The sequence below is a fragment of the Canis lupus genome, chromosome 4 (assembly GCF_003254725.2).
Source record: "Canis lupus dingo isolate Sandy chromosome 4, ASM325472v2, whole genome shotgun sequence".
Taxonomy (NCBI): domain Eukaryota; kingdom Metazoa; phylum Chordata; class Mammalia; order Carnivora; family Canidae; genus Canis; species Canis lupus.
In genome coordinates, this window is record NC_064246.1 from 68506650 (window position 1) to 68527265 (window position 20616).

The following is a 20616-nucleotide window of genomic DNA, read 5'->3' on the forward strand; positions in this document are numbered from 1 at the left end:
TACCGGACAAAATAATCACTCTAGTCCTTTTCTGAGGGGCTTCTCCAATGTTCTTGACAAAGCAGTGCTTCTTCATCTCTGCATTAAGTGTTCAAGGTACATCACCTTTATTATTACAGTGGTCTATACCCAGCTTTTCTGTTAGACTTTGACCTTGTTGACACCAGGGACAGTTTGTGCTCATTTTTGTAATGATAGGCACATAAAAATGTCTATCAAATTGAATTGTAAATATAATCCTACCATTTTCCTCCTCAAGGAGAGATCATTCATATAATATCCCAATGATCATCAGACGGTGAATATTCTATACATTTCTTCTGGCATGAAATTTCTCTGGCTTACAAGATATTCTGTATGTGTATCTCAGGACCCCAAAAATAATAAAACAGATTTAGATGTGCACTTCTTTTTCATTGAGATCTTAGGATACCTTGAAGTATCTGGAACCTTTGAGCCTTCAGTATCTTAGGAAGAGTTTGCCCTAGAGTAAAACTCTTTTTTCATCATGTATCAGAAGAATATTATTTTCCCAGATTCCACTTATTTCATCTGAAGCTTACACCTGAAGAACATTCTCTTGACTCAGAGACTTTCACTAGAAACAAGGACACAGAATTATATTCCAGGGTCATACTACTTTGGTATAGAGACAGCAGGAGGCTCCACTTCCAGTTTTGCTAAACTGCCTCCTATTCTTCCTCCATGTTTCTGCTTCTGCCCTCCCCAGGATAGGTGGGTCTGTGCTGCAAACTCTCTCCTTCTGTACCCCCTTTCTATTTGCCTCTCTTCTCTCTATCCATCTGAGGAAACCTTTGAACAGAGAGGAGGGAACGAGTTGATGCCACCCGTCTTTCTCTGCATTCCTCACAGAGAAGGATGTGTATCCATGCATCAGAGGCAGCCCAAGGATTCAGGAGACTTGCATTTAGAAAATGTGCCACTGATAAGGAACTTCTATAGAAACTCTCATCTCCCCTTAATGAGTAAAGCATTCCTGGGAGATGAGAATTAAATGGGATGACAGTAAATTTGCCTCTTTGCCAATGGGGAGACCTGAAGTCAGATGTGTCTTTGCAAGAAAATTTCAACCTGTTTCTATCAGTGCTGTCAACTAGTAAAGTCTGAGTAAACTGACAGCAGCTCTCTTGACAGCCACCTTTTCCAGGGGGTGCCCAGTGAACTTCATCTTTAAGCTATTGAGGAATAGAAGGTTAATTTTTAATTTTCTGCCAACTGAAACTTGCCAATTAAAATTTCATGTTCCTTTCCCTAAAAGACCATTGAAAAATGGAGTATAGAAGCTTGTCTAGAGTTAGCATAACTACTATCTGGGTTGAAGCTTTTGTACCTAAGATGCTATAAATGTTAATTTCCTACCAATTGCAACTTGCAAGAAAATCCACAGCTTTCCTGTTTTCTTTGCATCAGTCTTTTATATGACATCTTCTCAGGCCTGTCCTTTATCCCTATATTCACCAAGCTCCTCAACATCTTGATCCTAGGAAAATCAAATTAAAACCAAGGGCAGCTTTGCAGATTAAAGAAGGGATGAAGTTCATTGTATAGAGTCACTTTTGGTTTGTTTGTTTTCAGGGTACCACTGCTCTATGTAGGCATATTTTTTTTAAAGATTTTTATTTATTTATTCATGAGAGACACAGAGTGAGAGAGGGAGAGGCAGAGACACAGGCAGAGGAGGAAGCAGGCTCCATGCAGGGAGCCTGATGTGGGACTCGTCCAAGATCAGGCCCTGGGCTGAAGGCGGCACTAAACCACTGAGCCACCCGGGCTGCCCCTATGTAGGCATATTTACTACATTGTTGCTGTCTTGAATACTTCTCCAAAGAATGCCATGGACATCTCCTTTAGGATGAAAATTATAAAAGTGTTTGGTGTCAGTATCATTTCTCTGCTAATAGTTATACTTAGGCTTTAAGATACACGGTATAGCAGACACTATTGTTGTCTTGCATAGATATCCCCTGGCACTCCCCATTCCTGTGCCTGCCAATGGCTTCAAATTGCAAATTTTAATCAAGTTTGGAGCCTCGGTGTCCATCGAAAGATGAGTGGATAAAGAAGATGTGGTTTATGTATACAATGGAATATTACTCAGCCATTAGGAACGACAAATACCCACCATTTGCTTCAAGTGGATGGAACTGGAGGGTATTATGCTGAGTGAAGTAAGTCCATCGGAGAAGGACAAACAGTGTATGTTCTCATTCATTTGGGGAATATAAATAATAGTGAAAGGGAATATAAGGGAAGGGAGAAGAAATGTGTGGGAAATATCAGAAAGGGAGACAGAACATAAAGACTCCTAACTTTGGGAAACGAACTAGGGGTGGTGGAAGGGGAGGAGGGCGGGGGGTGGGGGTGAATGGGTGACGGGCACTGGGGGTTATTCTGTATGTTGGTAAATTGAACACCAATAAAAAATAAATTAAAAAAAAAGTTTGATTAGTGGGGGTGGGATGCCAGCAGAGATTTAACCCAATGACAAAAGGAAGTTGGTAGATAAATATCCCAGTTTCTTCTACCACCACCACCCTTGCCCCAGGCGAGACAGCTCTGAGGCATGTTCTCATGGCCCTTGTCTCCACTGAATCCTGCTCATAACTGCACCTTGTATTGGCTTCTTTCCCTTTCCGGTCTCAATTCCCCACTCTCCTGGGGCTTCTGCAGTCGCCTCCCAAATAAACTACTTGAGTTAAAATCTTAAGCTCCGCATCTGCTTTCGGGCAATCTAAACTCAGCTACAAGCAAAGAAAATACATTTTATTCTTTGAAAATGAAAATGTACAGTGTCGTTGATAAAGGTAGAGAAATCTGTGTATAATTTAGAAAATTAGAAAGTTATCTTGAAAATAGACTGGGATCTATGCTCTAAGATTTCTGCTTTATAATCTCAGCAAAATCTTGTTTAGTCACTCGTTTAAAAATCTTTTCCTGAGCTTTGATATAAAAGATACTAATGCAAATTGCTATGAGGATATCAAGAAATATAATATCTTTTTGTGTTTATAAGAATAGTAGATTATACATAAGAAGAAGTTAGGGAAAACATGAAAAGTAACAAGGTAATAGATAAAATAATATGCAGAATGTCAAGGAGTAAATGTTAAAATAGAACAGGAAAATGGAGACAATATATACCAGAAAAAGGATGTGTATATGGAAAGTGTCCTGGAAAATACTATGGAAGAGAATTCCTGACAGGCTAAAGGAAGTTTTATGGGTAAGAGAGGAAAAAGTGTGTGTGGCATTCTGGATCTGGTTGAAATGGAAGATTCTTTTAGAGAAGTGTTAAAGTTAAAAATATGTAGGTACATTGTCCCAATTAAGAAGAACCTGAATATGTCCAAGGAGTTTGGAAAGTGAATACAATTTTTCTTTTCTTTTTTTTTAAATAAAGTGTTAACATTTATTCATTTTATCCTCTGTTCTTTACACACATACTGAACTGCTCTATTTAAGGCATATACTTGGTTTTGTTACCTGGTGAAAAGAAAACAGAAGAAAAGGATGACTCAGATGGTATAAGAAGTTAGGCAACTTAAGAGAGAATTGAGTTTGGTTTGCGACAAATTATGTATTTATTTAGTTATTCACTAACTTTTCCAGAAACATTTAGGGCAGTCCACACTTAACCCATGTACCAGCCCTGTGTGGTTTTTACAACATGAGAAGTCTTTGCAAATTCATCTTGCTCTGATTCTATCCATTTTTTCAGTCACTTTTTGAAAACCTCATTGGCACCAATTCTTAAGGCATTTTTCAAAGGATTACAGTATTGGTCAGTGGCCAGATTGGGATGTGGGATGCAAGAAGGCTCTAGCCAAAATAAATTTGCTTGAAGCTTGGCCCTTGACCTCTCCTCAAGGGCAGGTGGCATTTTCGTCCTGCTGGGTTTGTTGAAGTCCACAGGGCTTCTGGCTTGGGTCAGCTCTGAGGCTCCAGGAGTGATGGGAGAAATGGTCTCCAGGTGCCAGTCAAGAGCTCCTTGTTAGATGCATTGATTTTTACAAAATCTCTGATATAGATTTGGTCTTGGAGATCTGGGGAAATAGCATCTGTAGAGTTGGTGTTTCAACACTTTCTGGCATGTTAAGAGCTACTATGAGGCCTTCAGTTACACTTGCACTGATGTCTGAGGTAGGTTTCTCTCTCGCCTCCTCCTCTCTCCCTCATAATTTTGGCATGTGAATGATTGGTGGTGTTTGTATTTTTACACTGCACGTCAACCAACAACAGCCAGAATGTTTCTGAATCCTTATTTAATTTATTCACAGCACTGTGTACAGCCAGATGATGATAGCAAGTTAAATGGGCTTTGCCTTAATGAAATAACTGCCTCCCAGGTTTGGAGGTTTTTGTGTTAGTTGTATGTGTCAGCATTACCTAAGTGGATACAAGCAGAAATTGTGGCTTTATGCTGACATATTATCAGGTCCATTTGCAGAGAAAGACAGATGTTATGGCTCCTACTGCTGCTCTGTTCTTTGAGCCATTTCAAGTTTTATCCTCCTTCATTCCTGGCAATTAAATGCAACATCCCTGGGGGCTCACCTCTGTGGCTCAGATGAAGAGGCTATTCAAGTTACATATTCCAGGGAATTGCATCTTAATTCCAATATGCTGTTACCAAGCAGAGTCTACTAAGTGTACTGGCTCTGTTTCTCTGTTTCTCTCTCCCCCATCCCCTTCTCCCTCTCCTTTCTTCTCTTTTAAACTATCAGCATTTACTATCCTGAAAATAACATGACATAAAAACCAGTGCTTCCCAAAGAACAGGAAATTGACCAAAGGCTTGGCCTTAGCTTTTTATATATATTTTGACTTTGTCCTTTTTCTCTCAAATTCTTTTTTCTCCATTCACTTCAATTACTACTGAGTCTTTAACCCCAGCTAATGACTATGCCTTTCCAAGTCTGCCTTTCTGGTAACTTATTAATGCTTAGCATTGAGAAGAAAAGGGCAACAGCTCTATTAACACAACCAAATTGATTCATAATCAGACCTGAACCAGGAATGGGTAAGAGTTTTACAAGCACTAAAGGTTAATAGAACCATTCTTCAGCCCATTTTCCAAACCAATCTTCATGAGGTTTCCTGACCTCTACCCCTAGATATACAGCCATTGCATAAGAGCTTTTGGCAAGGGTAGCATGTAGGTGGAAGTTATTTATGAACATTAATAGCTTTTTCAACTATTGTACAATTATTAGAGCACCCCTACATGTAGCCCTCGCCAGGATCAGAATAAAGCAATTATATAGTTAATTTAGCATTTATCTGGAAGACTGGGTTCCAAATTAAAAAGCTTGTTCAGTTGAAACTAGCACTTATTCATTTCATGGGGATTTTTACACAGGCTCTATTGCCAGTATGAAATACCCATATGAAGCTCTTTTTTGGAGTTGACTAGTTGAGTCAGATCACAGTCCAATCAATCTCAGAATGAACAGCCAGCTGGATAGAAGCCATACTTTCCATTACTGGTTAATTGCCTCAGTATGAATGTGATTTGCTAATCCATCCTCCAAAGCCAAGAAGACTCTAAAATAGTTTGTATGTAGTAATTCACTGGTAAGAAGGAACCAAACATTGACATTCCACCTCAGCCACCCCACATACGTTATTTTCTGATTTTTCTGAAGAATAGTTTCACTTTCTCCCCTCCCCCCTCCACATAGTTTCTCTTGCATTTTCATTTTTGGAGATATTATTTCATTGCTCTTTTTCTCAAGAAAGATGCAGCCACAGTATCAGTAAGGAACTCAAAGAAGTCTTTGCCCTTTGAATTCAAGCCTTGCTTCCTAGTGAGAATCCGTGGTAATATTGCCATATTCCCATTGAAGGAGTTTTAAAGACTTTAATAATCCTCTAGCTGCTGAATGGCTCACTGTCGCGCATTTGAGGTGTGATATTAGTTTTCTTTTGACTCTGGATAAAATGTGGCATAATAAGAACACCCCAATCAGCATAATTCCTGTGTTTGGAGCCAGGATGATCTGATTTATGTGCCCTTCCTTAATAAGAGACCCTGAACACTGGATATAAATAAATTGGTACTTGAAAATAGTCTGTCACCAAGAATTATTCCCCGCAATGCAATAAACCAGCCTTGTTATGAATTCAGTTGGCAGGATCCTAGCGTCACAAATCAAAATTGACCTTACCCCTGTCAAGTGTGCTCAGCACATTAATATAAAGAAACAGGTTTCTCTTCAGGGCCATGGACTTAGATCCTCATCAATGGAGAGTTTTTTCTGGAGCTATGTCCAGGGAGAGCAGGTTACATATTTGCATGTTATTACTAGCTGTCTCTGTGACAAAAGGTTATTGGATAAGCTCTTTCTCTTCCTTTCACTTTAGGAATATAAACCATTTATTACTACCTTCTCTCTTGTTTTATTCTTTAAAATATACCACTCAAATAATACACAAAAGTATTCTACTAATTCCACTGCCAAAATTAATACCTGCACCAAAAGGAGAATCTTACATAGAGGTTACTATATGCTACCATAGTCAAAATGCCTACCAGGTGCCAATAAAATAACTGTGGCACATATTTGCTCTGAGTAATTTGTTTGTGACTGTTTGCTTTGATGCACAGTTAATGGGCTTCAGGCCATGATACCTATTTAATATAGAATTAGCCATTTGATTATTCATTTTTATTAATATCATTATCTGCCATTATAAAACCACTGCTTAAAACGTGTCCTCTTTTATTAATTCATGTATTATTAACCTTCCAGCATAGTATTGTGGCTTAACTGGTATTATAGGACCCAAGTCATTTGTTTAGGTAATGAGGACAAAATAAGAAGAATTGGGCTTCTATTCCAGCAGGAGGAATTTAGTTCAATTATAGGTAAACAGGCTGTTCTTGGCAGACAAAGTTGATATTGCTGCCCAGGTGGAAGATACTGGCTAATGCTATCTGAGAAGCACTGAATGAGTCCTTGTAACCCCAACCAAAAATGTGACTCTACCTATTTCTGCGGGTGTCTGAGGTGATATCGTTAGGATTTCTTTCCTTTGAATATAACTGCCATTCTCAGACAGAAGCGTTATAGGATCAGATTCCTAAGAAAGCCTGAGGAGTCTTGGGGACATATATGATGAAAGCCTAATCAAAGGGAGATAGCCCTGGGTCCACTAGGAGACTGAAGTAGCAGACAACCAAATGATTGTTATGAGACATGGCTGTCACCGCTGTTCACTTGGAATTAAGGCCACCAAATTACAGAGGGAAACTTAATACTGGCTGAGAGATGAGTGGTAAAACATGAGAAGGAAATATATACACAGATTGATTTACACTTCACTATTTTTCTTGTTTAAAAGAAGGCCTAAAAAAAAAAAAATAAAAAATAAAATAAAAGAAGGCCTACAATAATTAGGAAAAAAAAAAGAGAGAGTAGATTCTAACCTCTTACCAACCAAATAACTCAGGAAAAGTACCAAGGCAGAAAAAGGTTAAAGAAACAAAAACAGATCCTCCTACTCACATGAAGGAGCATTCTGTCTCTGCTGACTTTGTTTTTGTGACTTGTGCAGGTTGGAGCAAAGGGAAGGATTAAAACAAGCCATGGTGAGCTGAGTCACACTGGAAGATAGAGAAGAAGGGACAAGAAAGACAACAGAGGTCTTTGAGGGGTTTACTGGAGGGCAGGGGATATAGGAGCAGCTAACGAGCTAGGGAAAGAAGACAGTGAAGTTTTCTTCTGTGCAGTGAATGGAAGTCCTCTTTGGCTTTGTTTTGCCACTACGACACTTTTTTTTTTTTTTTTTTTTTTTTTTTTTAAGCTTGCTTAGTTTCATTATTTTTGGATGTCGGAAAAGTGTTATTTCTCAATGGTACTGTGTGCTCAGGCAAAGCATAAAACACCCCAATGATACATTATGTACAGTTTACACATTCATATCTCATTTATTCCTATTAATCTTCACAATGTTAACTTTTATTTTTCTTCTATTTTACAGAAAAGTGTGGCTTAGAAACATGGAGATATGGGCAGGTTGACAGCAGCCTCAGGTACATTATGACATTAATGTGTGTCAGGATACATAATAGGCTTGGGATGCACCGACCTACCAAAATGTTTTAGAGAACTTTGTCAGCATTAGAAAGTGTCAGTGAACATGGAAGGCTGTAGAACATTATCAGCTAAGTCAGACAATGAGTCTACTGTGTGCATCCACTTCCCGGTGGGCTGATACCTGAGTTGTTTATTCATTATTACATAGGGACTTAGAAGGGAAATTCACTATTATTCTGGCAGATGAGAGGTTTACTCTTTTTAATGGTATGAAATTATTAAAATTGCAATATGATTATCTAAATAAGACTCTGGTAGCCTTGCTGATCTGCATAATGTTCTTTAAAAATTTATTTTTTTAAATTTTTATTTATTTATGATAGTCACAGAGAGAGAGAGAGAGAGAGAGAGAGAGAGGCAGAGACACAGGCAGAAGGAGAAGCAGGCTCCATGGAACGGGAGCCCCACGTGGGATTCAATCCTGGGTCTCCAGGATCGCGCCCTGGGCCAAAGGCAGGCGCCAAACCGCTGCGCCACCCAGGGATCCCCATAATGTTCTTTAATGGACATCAACAATAGAGTTGACTTGGGGCAAAATCTGAAGTTGTCTGTGACTCAAATCTATATTTTATCACAAACATGGTATAAGTTTTCAAAAAGAATAATTTAAATCCAGATACTGAGAACTCCACAAAAATTAGGCCTCATATAGATTTAAACAAGATTTTAGAGGTGGTCAAAGCAAGCATCTGTGTCTTGTATGTGGAGACACTCCTGGTTTTTACATTTATATCATGGACTGCATATGTATTTCATTTTCTAGGCAGGGAGCTTGAAACATAAGGAAGTGAGATCATTTCTCATGTTCGTTTGGCAGAACTGAGATTATCCCTAAGGCCTATCCAGGACTTCTCCTACAGGTGATACATAGGACATGCAGAGAAACAAAAGAATTAAGAAACTACCTTAAAAGTATATGGTGAAGTCCAGATTATGTAAATGTACACCATGCATGGTGATGCCTTTGGGCAAATGAGGATGTCCTGGAAAAGTCTCTTGGACCCTCAGAGAAGGTCCCTGGGAGAATGTTTAGAGAAGTTATCTCAGATGAGGAATATCTCTTGGCCATTTAAAGAAAAACCAGCTTTCCATAAGAATGGGGAGAAGGGTGAAAATCAGAGCAGAACTGTTGGGTTCTGATGCATTTGTACTTTTCCTTGTGAGAAATAGTGATCTTGCAAACAGTGGCAGAGATGCCTCATCTCAGCTACACATTTAATGATTGGTGACACTGACATTGCATAAATGGGTTTTCTAAATCACATCTCTTCTGGGGCTTGGCTCGTGCTCTTCCTTTTTGCCAAGTATCCACTCTTCTTCCCCGCAACTTTCTTTAAGGCTATTTTTTGGTCTATCATCATTTTGGGTACCAAAAGTCCAGTTTGAACTATCTCAAGTAAAAATGAATGAATGAATGAATGAACGAGTGGACAAATGGATAAAAACTTAGTGGCAAGATGTTGGAATAGTTCATAAAACTAAAGGAAGGGCTTCAATAATCAGGCACCTCTGATTCTGTGGGCCTGAACTATCACTAGAATTGTCCCTGGTTTTGTCTCTACATCTCCCTGTATATTGCCTGATCTTATGTATTCCTGGAAAAGAGACCACACTGGGAAGAAGTAACATGAAGGCAGGGCCTGGGCCTTGGGATGACCATGTAGACACAAATACTGATCAGATGCTCAAGCCCATGTGCAAGGATAGTGGACCTGAGAGCATTCCAGAGGGAAGAGACAGGGAACAGGTACACATGTATCTACATCCAGGCTCAGGGCTCACCCAGATGACCCTGCTAAACCCAACTGGTCTCAGACTCCAGAGGGGCCTTAAACATGTCCAGGAGGCACTCCAAAGTGTAGGGTCCTGAGGCACATAGCCTGGGGCAGCGACCCTGCTTGCTCAGGACTATCAGCTTTTTCCTCTTAAAATAGTTTCTTCAGTAAGTTTGGAACCATAGCTTCTAGGCTCATCTCTAACTAGTCTCCCTAAAAGAGGAGAATCCTTCCTTCTCGGCTTCAGTTCTAAAAGTCCTAGAGAATACCCTTTCTGCCTTAGGTTAGGTCACATGTTTACTTCTTGGAATAATCAAAGTGACCAGAAGGTGAAGTATTCTTTGGCCCAGTTTGCATCCTCTTATTCACCTGTGAAATGGTCCAGGAGAGAAGTACTATGATTACCCTGAAGTATGAACAGTTTCCGAAAACCAGGAGAGTGATGTTACTAGAAAAAGTGTCCAAATCAGAATCATTACAGCTAAAACCTACAGAATATTTATGGTATGTCACTCTATGTACTTACATATATTAACTAATAGAATCATTACAATTCTCTATAAGGTAGGTATTACTTCCTCTATATAATCTATATAATAGATGAGAAAACCGAGGCATAAGAGATTACATAATTTGCTCAAGGCCACATAGCTAATAAGTGGTGGAGCTAGGATCTGAACACAGGTGGTCCGGCTCCTGAATCCATGGACCTAATCACTATATTCCACTGCTTTTTATAATTCAAGCCTGCCTGTCTATTAATTTTTCCCTTATTACCCTTGTCCCAGTTAGCTTATTCGTTTCCACTTTTTAAAAGTCATAGTCACTTTCCAATTTAGCACTAGTTACTATTATCTTTTACTCTTTATTCTCTGAATTTGTCCTGTTCACCTAGCCTGAGCAAATGTATGAATAAAGACAATGTATATGATTCTTTTGTGTCTCTGGAGAATCCAGTACTTAAAAAGGGACCAATATACAACTCAATGGAATCTTAAGATACTGGAAGTTTTAGAAATTAGGTTTGGAACACCTGGGTGGCTCAGTCTGTTAAACATCTGACTTTTGACTTCAGCTCAGGTCCTGATCTCAGAGTCCTAAGGTTAGCTCAGCTCTGAGTGGGCAGTCTGCTTCTCCCTCTCCTTTTGACCCTCCAGGCTTGCACACACACACATTCACATGTGCATGCTCTCTCTTTCAATAAATAAATGAATGAATCTTTAAAAAAAATAAAAGAAATTAAGTTTGAACATGGGATATTGTCAATCTAAGACTAAGTTTCACTACACGAAATAGAAAAAAATTTCAAATAATAGTAGTTTAAACAAGATTTTTTTTTCTTCTTGCCTGAAGGAAGCTTGGAGGGAGTTAGCACAGGGCTGAGATGAGAGTTTTATGATTCTTCAGGTACCCAAGTTCCTATCTTTGTATTCTGTCATTCTTAGTACTTGGTGTCCACCCTTAAGGTCACTTCTGGGTCACATATTACATCTGCATTACAGACAGCAGAGAAGAGGAAGGGCACCCCCTAATGGGAAAACTTTTTTTAAGAAGACTTCCTGAAGGTCTCAAATAATACTTCAGTTTTACATCTCACTGGATAGAAATCTTTATATGGCTACTCCTAGCTGCAAGGGTGGAGTAGGAATGTAGTCTTTAATTTAGCCTATCAATGTGCCCACTTAAAAATCAAGGTCTTAGTAATAAATTGGGACGAATGGATGTTAGATAAGCAGCTAGTAAGTTTTGCTGCAAGAAGAATGAAAATAGTCTTCTATCAATTTCTTCTCAGCTACTTGTTATATTTTATGAAAAGATTTTCCATTCATGACCCATGCAAGAAATTAGAATGCATTCTGGATAGGTCCTGGGAGGTGCCTAGACACCTGCAGAGCAGCCTGGTCCTCTTTCTATGGAAACAGGTATCAGCCAGTCACTAATGGTGCTGCTTTTGTTTGCTTAGATTATTAAAGATGAGGGTTTATTTGCATTCAAACAAGCAAAAAGCCTTGAAATTTACCTTGATAAATGTATTTTTATGGTTATAGGGATGAACACAAGTAGAACTTTTGCTTTCTTTGGCTGTTTTCCAAGAAGGAAAACATTTGGCTGATTACTTAGATTTTTTTTTTTGATGCTCCGATTTTAGTTGATATAAATAGCTTGTAAAGTTGCTTTTCTAATCTGAAGTTCAGTACTAAATAATTTCCAAAGGACACTCCCCAAGTTAACAACCTTGTGCATTTCTAATGGAGAGACTTGCACATGTGTTTGCATGCTGCTCTTATTGCCTTGTGTATTTATTAAGGTAATGATAAAGCAACAGAAATAAGAAGCCCAACAATACTTTCAGTTAAAAAATGAGGAATTTAATTTCCCTCTCATGTAAAATTCTGATGTGGGTATAAGTTGGCAGCAAAGTAGCTGCCGACTTACAAGTCCACATAGTCATTCAAGGACTCAGGAATTATTTGTCTAGTGATCACCTTTCCAGGCAACTTAAGGCAGAAGAAACCAAAGTAACCAGTTACTTTTCTCACATTCCAGTGATAAGCACTACACATGGCTACAAGAAGCGCTAGGAAATGTCTTGTAGCTTTGTGTCCAAGAAGAAAAAACTAGGTTTGAGTGAATGGCTAGCAGTATTTATCTCACATTGATGGACAGTAGTCTCCCTTCTTTCAAGTCTCTCTCCACATCATAATCCAGTCTCCCCCAATACCAAAGAGGTCTTTTGGGGTTTGTTTGTTTATTTTTGTTTTTAATTTAAATTCAGTAGCCAACATATAGTACATCATTAGTGTCAGATGTAGTGTTCAACAATATATCAGTTGTGCATAACACCCAGTGCTTATCACATCACATGCCCTCCTTCATGCCCATCACCCAATTACCCCATCCTCCCACCCGCCTCCCCTCCAGCAACCCTCAGTTTGTTTCCATAGTTAAGAGTCTCTCATGGTTTTTCTCCCTCTCTGATGATTTCCCATTCAGTTTTCCCTCCCTTACCATATGATCCTCTGTGCTGTTTCTTAGATTCCACATAGGAGTGAAACCATATGATAATTGTCTTTCTCTGATTATTTAACTCAGCATAGTATCTTCTAGTTCCATCCATGTCAATGTAAATGGTAAGATGGTCCTCCTTTCTATTGGCTGAGTGATATTCCACTGTGTATATATATTCCACATCTTCTTTATCCACTCATCTGTTGATGGACTGCTCAAATCCTTCCACAGTTTGGCTATTGTGGATATTGCTGCTATGAGCATTGGGGTGCAGGTGCACATTATTCCACTACATTTGTATCTTTGGGGTAAATACCTAGTAGTGCAAAGAGGTCTTTTGAAAAAGTAAATTAGATCATACAGTTCTTCTGATCCAGTCTCTTGGATGGCTGCCCCTAATACTTGAATGAAGTGTAAACTTTTTGCTGCTATCTGCCAGACAGGGCATCATCTAGCTTCTAGCTCTTCTTCACCCCACCCTGTCCATTCTTGCATTGTTTGGGTTCTGCCACATTGGCTTCTTTCTCTTTTTTTGACCTCAACAAATGTTTTTCAGCTTTAAAGCTCATGAATTTGTTATCATGAGTCTGGACTACAGTATGTTGACATGATCACATTGCTCTTCCTTTTCATGAGTTCATTTTCTCTTCAAATGTCACCTCTGCAAGAAGGCCTTCCCCAATCATTTCCCACTGTCACCAAGTACTATCATGAGACTTTGTCATTATGGTCTTCTTTAATACTTAATATTTTCTGAAATTGCCCTTTTAAATATCCATTTACTTATTTATCGTGTTTGCTTATTTACTATGTGTTTACCACCACTTGGAATGAAAGTTTATTGTGACCAGAGCCTCTCTAAAATTGGCTCCTGGCCCTTTCCAATGGGCCTGATATCTCAGTATTTCATATTTCTATTTGTTTCATGTGTGTTGCTTTTTCCTGTTTTTAGATTACAGGCTCCACGAAGACAGAAGTGATGTCTTCCAACTTAATTATATATTTAAATTTCCAGTAGGGTGAGTTTATTAAACAAAAGATAAAAGGGAAAAATATAGAAGGTTTTAAAGAGAAAATGGCCTAAGGGGCTAACATTTCATCAGAAGATCAGATTACATACCACTTCTCTTTCTAGTCTCATGAAATTCTGGTGACAAGGCTTGTACCTATGATGCTTAAGTAAAAGAACTTTCAGAAAGAATTAAGGTGACATTTCCTATTAAATTCATACTTTTTCCTTGGCTATACCTACTAAATATTCCAAAGTATAGAATCCACACAATAAAATAACTGAACTTTAGTCAAATTATATAGATATATTATTTTGGCTTTCAATACTTTAAGTTTGGTTTTCAAAAATCTGTTCTGAAGTAGGTTTATATCTTTTGTCCAGTACAGCTCACAGAAATGTGTAGTAGTTTTTTGCTTTTGCAAGATCTGGATTTAGCCCTCTATACCTTCTTTCTGTGTGTCTGCTGAATAATACTGGATTGAATTGAAAGATGTCATGTCTGCCTGTCACAATGGGCAGTAGAGGGTCCCAACCTTTGATTGTTGGGATTTCTTAGTAGAATACCTGCTGATGCTATTGCCAAGAGATGCCTAATAAGAACCTTTCAAATAATGCAGCAATAGTAACAGCTAATATTTATTGAACATATTAAGTAGCAAACTCTGATAAAAAATAGTGAAAGGAAATAAAGGGGAAAGGAGAGAAAATGAGTGGGAAATATCAGTGAGGGTGACGGAACATGAGAGACTCCTAACTCTGGGAAACATACAAGGGGTGGTGGAAAGGGAGGTGGGTGGGGGGTTGGGGTGACTGGGTGATGGGCACTGAGGGGAGTACTTGATGGGATGAGCACTGGGTATTATGCTATATGTTGGCAAATTGAACTCCAATAAAAAAATAAGTAGCAAACTCTGAATTTGTGTGTAATGTAAATCTTTAACCAAGTCTCTGGTTGGAGATGAGTCAACCAAGGGTTAGAGACATTAAGTCACTTGCAAATGATCACATGGCTGGTGAGAAATGAAGTCAGAATTTGAACCCAGCTTGGGTTTATGACTGAGTTTTAAACAATGCTAAATTGCCTTGTATTAGTGGGCATTTACAGGGATGGTGCTCAGATATCTTAAAAAATGTTGTATTAGATAATTGCTAAGATAGTTTTCAGGGTTGACATTTATGGATTCAACCAGTTGCAATATTTATTTATTTATTTTAAATTTTATTTATTTATGATAGGCACACAGTGAGAGAGAGAGAGAGAGGCAGAGACACAGGCAGAGGGAGAAGCAGGCTCCATGCACCGGGAGCCCGATGTGGGATTCGATCCCAGGTCTCCAGGATCGCACCCTGGGCCAAAGGCAGACGCCAAACTGCTGCGCCACCCAGGGATCCCCCAGTTGCAATATTTAAATGATGTATCAGGCATTCAGTTAGAATGGATACTGAACTAATCTAAATGGATGCCAGCACATCTTACCTGATTCATGTTTCCTGAATATCATTCTTATTTCAACTACTCTTTCAGTATCTGCCACTTCCTCGGAAAATACACCAAGCACCTCTCACCCACAACTAATGTGTTGGAATTGAGTGGTATCTGCAGGGTGAGCCAAGTTGTAAGGTACAGGGATGCCATTTATAAGGTAGTATAGAATGACTTCTATGGTCCTATAGAGGGTTCTGTATAGTATGATGCTGAATAATGCTTCTGTTTCTTCATGGTAGAAACAGAGTCTCCTTTCTCTGCTAAATTCCAAATAAGAACCTCTGTTCCTTTAATATTTCTTTCCATTATGTCTCCATAAATAATTTTTCCAAAATTTATCCAGTGTTTTAAAACTTATTTTGCAACAGAACCATTATGTTTACCAAAGAATACTTATTAATTTTGCTCTGAATTAGTGTTTTGGGAAGTGCTATGTAATCTGAGTGTCTTTCCCTTCTGTATATGACCACCCTACTCTCCCCGTCTGTCTCAGTTACATCTGAGAAAATTCAGATTCAGATAGGCTTGGTGACTTTTCTAAATTTATCAGGCAAAAGCTGAGAGTCTTGAGTTTTCAGAATCTTTACCATCTTAGCCTAGTGCACTTTCTACTACATCCCCCTGCTTGTACACTACAGCTGACCAGTGTCCATGTGAATAGTACCCAGTGAACCTCAACCAGACACTAATTTTTATGTGTCAATGGCAAGTTGACATTTTTTGCATACTGGTTTCTCTAAAGATGTTATCAGAAAGTTAGTAATAGGAGTCAAAACTTGAAAAATAATATCCATCAACATGGGACCGCTTATATAAATTGTGGTGCAACCATATAGTAGCATCCACTAACTTCATAGAAATGATGACAACATTGTACACTTGTTGAATTGAAGAGATGCCCAGAGCATATCAAAAAGGGAAAAAGGCAGTTTACAAAATAATATTCTCAGTATGACATAATTTAAAGTCATATTGTATGTCTTTGTGGACACATACCTGTGTGCCAAAGAAATCTAAAATCTGTATGCCAAAATATTAATAGATAATTATTTGAATAGTGACATATATTTTTTTTATTTTCTTCATTTACCTTTTACAGTGCTGGAAGTGTTTTATGAAGAGTGTGTACTACCATTAAAGCTAAGAGGAAAAAGCTATGAATCTATTTTCATTTAGAGAAACAAAACATGAGCTGCTTTTCATTCCCTCTTTACCAATTCTAAACCCACACACTGTCCTCGGGTCCTTCAACATTACAGGCTAATGCTAGCTAGCTCCAGGCATAACCCCAGGAGCCCTCTAGAGACAATTCCTCCTGCTCCCTCTCTCACCGGCCTCTCTTTCCCCAGGTCTGCAATGGTTGGTTTCCTTCTTATCTACACAATGTCTGCCTCTTCACCTTTCACCATATTATCTCCATCCATCGATAATCTCTACCTTTCAAGATCCATTCCAAGATTCACCTCTAAATAAACAGATGCTTGGTGCCTTTGAAATCATCCATCTGTTGTATTTTTATGCTGCTTTTACAAGATTCCATATAGCAGGATTGGATACAGGGCTCTGTGCTTTTCATGCCCTGCATAAAGGCACGTGATGAAGGGAGTGAGTGGAGAATGAAATCCGGGCTGCAATCTGATCACCAGCCTGAGGCCCCCCGACCTCCATTACTAGGTCAGATCTCCCTGTTATTAGCCACTGTGCCACCTGCAATTATACATTATCAATAATCATCTCTTCATAACCCAACAAGGAGAGGGTTTGGGTCTGCTTTTCCTCACCATCATATCCCCAGCACCTAGTACAGTGTCTGGCATGCAGAAGGTACTCAATAAATATTCACTGTGTGAATAAAAGGTCAAGTGACTCATCCAAAATCACACACAGAAATCAAGCCTGGGCTGCTTTCTAATATAGTAACTTGGGTAGCTGCCATCAGGGCAAATAGAGGTAAGCAGTGATATGTAGAAGAATCACGAGGGTTTCTAGCTTTGAGCAAGTACCCCCAGGGGCTTTTTTTAGTGCCACTTCCCTGCGCAGTGGGAGAGGAGTGAATGGCTCTGGCCCTGCTACTGGAAGTGTTTGCAAGGTGTGGGCTGCCCTTGCTCAAACTGGAGCCATCCCATTGGCTCCAGTCACATCAGATGACCTCACAGCTACACAAGTGACCCATTCATTTTCTTTTCCCACCTCTAGGTTCTTGATGGAAACAGATTAGAGGAGGGAAAAAACCAGATCACCTCAAGGGACATGGCTCATTTTATGTTTTTGTTTCTGTGCATTAAAGAATTGATTCATGAGGTTTTAATGTATTACTGGATATTGCAGAAATTTTCTTTTCCTACTGTGAGAGTGCTGATTAGATCAACTGACATGAGCAAGGCTGCATTCACACCACTTTAATCATTCTTGGGATGAGCATTTTTTTTCCCCCGATTTCTACTGTGATCCTTATGAGTCAGTAATAGAAGAAACACTTTGGCTCCAAGAGCTCAGATCTTGTATCTTCTGTTTCTAAGCAAATATGGAAAAAAACCTATAAAATTGCTCTCAGAGGTTACTGAGAAATTAATCTAGCTGCCTCCAGCTTGAGACTGAAGAAAAGGGTGTTTTAGCAATTATTGAGTGGGATACTTTACTACAGGGAGGTCCGGGGAGTCAGTAGCAGTCCTTTTTTTTTTTTTGGCTTTCTCGTTAGCACTACTGAGAAATGTAATAGGTGGGTAAAGGGGCAAAAGAGAAAGAGAAAAGCATCATTTAATGGTCATGGGGCATATTCCAGGTTATAAGTATGAAATATTTATTGTCATATAATTCTTCCTCAAACGGAGGGATGAATGAGGTGGATGTGGTTATCTTCACTTAGGGTCTGGGTTCTGAAGCTTGGAGAAGCAAAGATTTGCCCAAGGTTACTTGGTTGGTAAGTAGCAGAGTCCAGATTCTCATGCTGGCCTGACTCTGGCAGGGAAGCAGTGACAAAGGCATAGAAGAGAGGCTGGTGCTGTGCATGGTGCCCCTGAACTCTTTGATGCCATAGTGAGAGCCCAGCAGGCAGGCTGGCAGAACGGAGCTTCAGGTGTGCAGCCTGACCTCACTAGCAGCACTGGCTTGCTGCTCTGGGACCTTGGAAATAAGGTCGAGTTCTTTGTGAAATAAAAAAATGATTCTGGGCTCAAAGAAAACTTCAGGCAAGACAGAATGAGATGAGGACAGGGTCAGCAGCCCTTTTTGTCCTTTCACGGGAAAAGAAAAAAAATGCATCAGTCAATGCAACCTGTAAGCAGGTCAGCTCAACAAACATATCAAGACAGTCGCTGGGTTGTGGCTATTTAAGGTATAACAACTGGTTGGTTACATTTTTTTCTTTTCATCTGTTGGTTGTGTTATTATATTAAATAGAACCTTGGTTGTGCTATCATATTAAATAGAATCTTCTTGCTCTCATTTATTTACTCAACAAATTTCCATTATGCACAGAATGGGAAGATTTTTCTGGGTGCTCAGATGTTACACACATCATGTCTTTCCACTTGGAACTTGGTTCTCTTACCTGCTTTTCTTTGGCAGGTTGTGCTTTGGGAAGTCCAATTTTAAAGTCCTTTCTGGAGAAGTAGGCATTGAAAGAATGCCATGCCACTCATCACTGAAATTTCTAAGCCCTGACAAAAGAAATCAGGAATAAACAACATCGGTTCAGTACATCTTCCTTCCTCTTCCCTCCACTTCCTCCCCTCCTCTTTTTTTCCCTTCTTCTTCCTCTATCTTTTGAATAAATGCATGCTGGCCACCAGAAAAGCAGAAGTAGTTAAAGAAATGAGAGCTTTTCAGCTTTGATAATCTTACCCAAATTACACAGTTGAAATATTCAGATAGAAACTCTACTTTTGGCACCAGTGTAAGAATTGCAATTTCTGCATTAGAATTGCTTTTATTTTGAATTACATAAGAGGGTGAGGAGGCTTGTAACAATATCCATGGTGGGGGCCTCCTGCAAGTCTTCATCGCGCTGGATCATAAAGTCAGTTGAAACACTTTCATAGCATCCAACAGCAAGAAACCAGGGAAAGTTGAGTCCTCTGTGGGGAGGTACAGGGTAGTTAGAAAAAGTCTGTCTTGTCTCCTGGAAAGAGCTCTCACTTCATCTTCCTGTCTCCTGTATTCTCTGCTGGTCCCTGACCGGCTGCTGCTTCTCATTCCTCTCGTTCAAGGTCTCATATGGTTGACTTGGGCTCTTTATGTACCAACCAATCTCAGGGGCTTAGCACCCATCCTGGACCAGTTGTAAAGAGATAGCCTTGACATTGGAGGTAATCACATTACTGTTTCCCTCTTGAATTTCTGAAAACAAAGTTACATCTGAATCCTGCCAAAATGATCTGCTTCTCACCTCCAAATCTAGTGCCTATTAGAGATTTGTGAATAATGGCTTACCAAGACAGCCAGGTCAATGAGACCTCCTTTTGTGGGTTTTAATGTGGGACTTTTCATATATTTTTTTTTAATTTTATTTATTTATGATAGTCACATAGAGAGAGAGAGAGAGAGGCAGAGACACAGGCAGAGGGAGAAGCAGGCTCCATGCACCGGGAGCCCGATGTGGGATTTGATCCCGGGTCTCCAGGATCGCGCCCTGGGCCAAAGGCAGGCGCCAAACCGCTGCGCCACCCAGGGATCCCATTGTGGGACTTTTCAGATTCCACATTTAGTCTGCACACAAACAAAAAGGATGATTGAATCCTGTTCTGCTAGTTTTCCTTTAGAGTGAAGAACAGAGAGGTAACATATAGACAGGCAGACAGCCTCTTAATGTAGTATCTAGTGACAACTTCCCTCCCAATTCATGTTGTATAATTTCTAGAACCTCTATATCTATAAAGTTATCTACTTTGACAGGAAAATTTAGGATGAATTTCTTATGAAAATGATTGTGTTATATGAATAAATCTATAACCTAATACTAAAGTTACCACCAAGCAATGTGTAAGAATTGGTAACTCTAAATATTGGGATTTTATGGATATATATATTTTAAAGATTTTACTTATTTATTCATGAGAGACACACAGAGAGAGGAAGAGGCATAGGCAGAAGGGAGATGCAGGCTCTGTGGTGAGCCCAGTGCGGGACTTGATCCCATGACCCTGGGATCATGACCTGAGCCGAAGGCAGACACTCAACCACTGAGCCACCCAGGGGCCTCAATTTTATGGATAT

General features: G+C 39.4%; 1 protein-coding gene across 7 annotated transcripts in view; it reads left to right on the forward strand.

Moving 5' to 3' along the window:
* Positions 1 to 20616, forward strand: part of PLCXD3 (phosphatidylinositol specific phospholipase C X domain containing 3) — a 184884-nt gene that overhangs the window by 49821 nt on the left and 114447 nt on the right. Inside the window, exon 1 of one of the 7 annotated variants that reach the window (XR_007410368.1) lies at positions 8005 to 8056. The exons of the other annotated variants lie outside the window; for them this stretch is intronic. The gene's annotated coding sequence lies outside the window, so the exon portion shown is untranslated. Of the gene's footprint in view, positions 1 to 8004; positions 8057 to 20616 lie in introns of those variants that run through there. 7 annotated transcript variants of the gene reach the window in all.